Source organism: Zonotrichia leucophrys, chromosome 3 (assembly GCF_028769735.1).
Source record: "Zonotrichia leucophrys gambelii isolate GWCS_2022_RI chromosome 3, RI_Zleu_2.0, whole genome shotgun sequence".
In the NCBI taxonomy this organism is placed as follows: domain Eukaryota; kingdom Metazoa; phylum Chordata; class Aves; order Passeriformes; family Passerellidae; genus Zonotrichia; species Zonotrichia leucophrys.
The window spans coordinates 72,814,939-72,820,429 of NC_088172.1; positions in this window are offsets into that span (position 1 = coordinate 72,814,939).

The window sequence follows — 5,491 nt, forward strand, 5'->3', positions numbered from 1 at the left end:
CCAGGCAGGTCTCTGATTTTACCTGGAAAGAGCTGAGGTTCCCCAGGGAAGGCTTCTGGCCTGCAATCCAGCCCAGCCAGAGCTTCCCCAGGGTGCAGGCACTGCTGGCTCAGAGCACAGTGCCACCAGCCAGGCTGGGCAGGAACTGTGGCAAATCCTGCTGCTGGGCTTCGGGCAGGGAAACATGGCACCAGAGGGGCTGCTCTACCTCGTTTGTTACTTCCACACATGGCAGGTAAGGGAAAAAATACCAAAAATCATTATGGATGCCTGGCACTTCCATAGTTAGGCTCTGTCTTGTGTTGGTTTTGAATTTTCCAGCTCTAGCCATACAGTCTGCCATTTTCCAAGCTTGGTGCCTGCTCAAAATTTTTGGAAAAGGTCAGCCAACAATTCAACTGTTTCTGAAAAGAAAGTATCTAACCAAGCTAAAAAAAAAAAAATAGTGGCATTTTCTTTGAGCTGCTCTAGCACCCCCAAGCTTTGGAGCATTCACATGAAATCTGTCAGGAGGTGGTCTCCCCATCTGGGACATGCCAAGAAAGAAGTCTTTGAAAATGTGTGGTTTGCAACGATCAGGAGAAATATATTCCAGTTTATAACTAATTTCCCCAGAGAAACTGTCTGCAATGACAATGTCCCAGCTTCTGGCGAGCACAGAAACTGCAGTTCTGAGCTGTGTGGGCTCAGTGCTTTACACCAGACACCAGATGAGCAAAATTCTCTTGTGCTCCTCAAGCTCCCCCTGCTTTTCATTCTGTGATTCTCTGGCTCGGCTTCAGTGAGCTCAGACAGCCAACCTGAGTGTGTTTCCTCATCTTGTAATATGAAGTGTGTAGGATGTTTTATTGCTAACAAACTGGAATAGGTGGGGCAGTGTGGGTGTGAAGGTACTGTCCTTCTCTGCTGAAAGAGATCAGAATGCAAAAACCATATATCATAGCAAGAGTGTCACCAGATAAAAGAAGATTAATTAAAGGAGACAACTGGGTGTCAGATTCTGATCTCATGGCTTTTCTATATAGATACTGTTCAAGAAAATCTGAAGTAAAAGGGAAGCCTTTAAAAGCTTTAAAATATTAAGCCTCCACCTATCCTTTGTGGTCTTTTGTTTGTCTTAGGCTTTCTATTTTTATGTTCATTCCAGTAATGATGTGGACACACTATTAAAAATAACTTGCTGCGAACCTCTGTGTGCACTAGGTTAAAGTTAATTCTGTAAAAGATTTATTCCTCCTTCTTCACACACACTGACCTAATCTGCCCTGTCTTCCTCAAAACCTATTCTCCCACTTTCATCAGTGTTAGGAGTACAAGTAACAGTTGCCTATTAAATTCCACAAACGAAGTTAATGCCCACTTCCCCTGTTTTATTTGCTTCTTTACAGTTGCTTGCACAACTCAAAGGAGAGGCCTTTAAAAGAGAGTTATACTAACCACATGTTGTTTGGTTCCTGCTCTTCCTATGCACAAACATCTTCAACTGAAGGAAAATCTGCTGGATCTAGCATGCAACACAAAGTGAAGTCATGCAGCTTCTAATGCCAGTGGATAAAAATTCCTGCTAAGTAGTAAAAGTCTACTTGTGACTGAGAGGGAAATATCTATATTGTATTATTAACTCTGTGCTCTTGTGGAATAAAAACATTTATGAGAATAGCACAATAGCAAATGGACCAAGAGGAAATGGAGAGTTCCTTATTCAGCATGGGATATATATGATGGAAACCAAACAGTGCATGGCAGTTGATGGCTCCCAGTGTTTCCTAAATTCAGTCTAGTTCATGTCAGCACTGGAAAGAGATTTGTTCAAAATTGCACCAGTGCACAGGGAGGTCTGAGGAACTACCTTACGTAACTGTTCTTCTTATTGAGCATTCTCATTCAAAACTTAATCCTGAGTCCTTCCTAAAGATGAAGCCTGTGCAAGTGCATTGTGCTTTAACCCCAGCCAGCAACCAAGTCCCGTGCAGCCACCCACTCATGGAGTGACACCCTGGTGGTTGCTTCTCCCTACACTCCAGGTCCTTTTGGTAAAGGGACAGAGCACTTCCCTTCCCCGAGCTCTGATCCCCGTTTAGAGGAGCTCTCCCAGCTGAGTTTCCCGCACAGAGCCAGCCTGTGCCTGCTCCCAGCCGGAGCTGCAGGGCACAGACACACCGTGGGGGCCAAAGAGGCACGGGGTGTCACAGGGAGACAGGCTGGGCACGGGGACTGCTGCACCCCAGCCATTCTGGGATTCTACAGCGCGCCACAAGGATTCCTGGCTGCCTCCTGAACTGAGGGAAAGAGACCCACAAAATTGCCTTGATTTTCATCTGTAATTTTCTTCTGAAAAACCTCTATAGACCTCCAGGTGTATAAATGACCCATGGATGACTCATTTGTATAAATATATACCTATGACACATGTAATTTTGTACCTCCCATACATTTTGAACAATTCAATTCTTCAGAAGAGTTGGATTTTTCTTTTTAAATATAAAACAAGCCAAGAGTTCTGAAGTCCTATCAGATATGCAAACAGGATATTGCCTGCACACTCTCCTCCTCTCCTTTCAAATTCAGCAGACCTAAAAACACTTTATTGTTGAAGTACGTTTTTAACAAATACTCCCACTGAATTATTCACTGTTGAGACATAAAAAGCATTCAGAATATCTTGAATTTACTGGAGGGGAAAAGGTCTGAATTAAATGGTCTGTGTTTTGTAGCTTGATCATACTGACTTGAGATAATTTCAGGGCGGGATTTATTACTACCTTGTCTTCCTTTGGGCTGGTAAAACAAATACCCAAATATGCTTCCATGGAAAAATAAAGCTTGGTTTAAAATAAATATTTTTGGTAATTCTATGTAAACCACTTTTTTTTCAATACTGGACCTTGCCACTTTTTCCAAACCCCTGATGAATACAAAGATTTTGTAGCACTGCTTTTACCTTTCTCATCACAATCCCTCACCTGGTACTTAGGCAAGAAGGAGGAATTCTCAGGAGAAGATTTGCACAGTGGTTAAATATGATGAACAACCATGCAGTGTTCATTTCCAGCAATGAACATAAATTCTGTGGTACTCAGAGAAGTGTTTCTTCTGAACCTTAATTTACAGAGCAAGAGTCGGATTCAGTTCTCCTGACACAGTTCTATAGACATCTTTTGGAGCCAGTGGAGAGAAATGAACTTTTCTGCATTACAATTAATCAGTCATACCTGTAATTTATTACCTCTTTGGATGAGATGAATCTCACTTTAAAGAGGTGAGATTGGACTTCTCTCCATGGACTGGAAACAGTTTCTATGTCAGTAGCTCACTGCTTCACCACCAGAAGCATCTCTGTTCATTTCCCCTGCAAACAAGTACAGCTAGACTCCTCCGGCTTGAATCCAGCCACCCAGGGTGATGAGCAGGGGACTGCCTGAAGCCACCAGTGCTGTTTGAGAGCACACCCCTCTCAAGTTCCTATGCTGTGCCTCTTTTAGGGTTTTACTTTGAGTACAAAGCATTCTTTTGAAGTCATCCCCAACTAACTGCTGAGCTTTGATATGCTTTGTGAAAGTCTGAGTCCACCACTGGTTCTCTTTCAGAGAGGCACTATGGCAGAAGATGCACTCCATAAATGCCCCTAGTGTGCTCCTATTGCTAATGTGTCCTCAATTCACAGGATCAGGCCAGAGGCAGTTGGAAATAATTCCCCTTGAAACTTGCATATTATGGTTGACAAATTTTCCTGTTCAACTGTTTTGCTACACAACCATTTGTTTTGGATTCCACTCGGTAATTAAGATACAGATGGAGGTTTCTAAAATCTGTCCTACAAGCACCTTCCTCCACTGATGGTTCACAGCCAGGAGCTCTTGCTTGGGCACAGGTGCCACTGCTGCTGGCCTGTGACCATCTGTACTGCTTTGTGGCAGCGTGGCTGGCACAGTTCTGGTCCTGCCCTCTTTCATACACAGCTGGGAGACAGCATGTACCAGAGGCTGGGAGCAGCAGGCAGCTTGCAAGCACCCTGGCATCTTCTGTGGGGGAAGAGTGCTCTGGCATGTGGCTGACAGCCCTAACATGTCACACATCTTGGAGGCCAAAAAAACCTTGACCTGTTTTACTCACAGCAACAAACATGACCTTAGCAACTACAGCACTCTGTGGGGATAAGGGAGAAATTGTCTATGACTGAGAGAGTTCTGCACCCCTAAGGAGCTGCCCCAAACAGGCAGCATAACACAACAAGTGCCTCCCCTGAACTACAGGACAGACTACAGCCAGTGGTTTGGTCTCCTTCTGCAAAAAGGGAATCCCCTAAAACAGAATGCAACTGAACCTAGGTCTCCCACATCCTAAATCAGTGCACTCACCACTCGGACCTTGAATAAAAATCAATTACCACCTCTGCTGCAGAAGAGCAATTTTGTGTGGCATCCAATCCTTCGCAGAGCTGCATCCAACTGCTTTCTCAGTGAAGCTGCAAAATTACATGGATGACACTGTAATTTATGGCCTTGAGCTGATATGCTGTAACAGCCAGAAAACTACAGAGTTTAATATTGTACTAGCCCTCCTGCTGTAATTCAGCATCCTGTTAATCCTTATCAAATAGAGATCCCAGAGGAAACAGGCAAAGAAAAGGACTATAGTTTTAGGCAAACTTGTCAAAACTACTTCTTGTGGTTCAGACTGAAGGGTTCCTGAGCACACCCCAAATCTAGCACCTACGTTAGGACCATCTTCATTAAAACTTGGGGCACTTAAAAAGTTTCAGCATGTTTGGGTTATGCCAAACATGATCTGGACTCGTCAGACTCGTGGGTCTTGGACTGTGTTTTCCTAGTCCTGCCACGAACATCTACATTTGCTCATTTTCATCCGACCTTTGGCATCCGTCTGCCTCTGCTCTCCACCTGCGCTCAGCGGAGCGGCGCTGCCTGGCACCAGGCGGGGCTCGGCCTGGCAGCACAGATGGCCGGGCAGCCGCGGGGCGCGGTGACACACCGGGGCACAGCAAGGGAACTCCGCCGCTCGCTCCCGCCTCGCCGGCAGCGATTGCAGCGATCGCCTCCTGCGGGAGTCACCCCCGCTCCGTGCCGGCCGTGCCGCCCCCGGCCCTGCCTCCCTCCCTTAGCCCGCCGCCCTCGCTCCCGGCATGGATCGCACCGGCGGCGGGAGGGGCGGGCGCGGATCCCGGCACTGCGGGGGACGGGAGGGAAGGGGCGAGAGACAGGGGGAGGGACGGGGGACTGCTACCCTCCGGGTGGGATGGGTGGCGGGGATGGAGGGGGACAGCTCCTCTCCGGGTGGGACGGATGGCGGGGATGGAGGGGGACAGCTCCCCTCTAGATGGGGCGGGAGGGAGGGATGGATGGAGAGGGACAGCTCCCCTCTAGGTGTGGAGGGGAGGGACAGAGAGGGTCAGCTCCCCTCCGGGCGGGTCGGGGCGCCTCGCCCGCTCCGGCCCGGGGGGCTGCGCCCTGTGACGAGCCCGGGCGCTGGG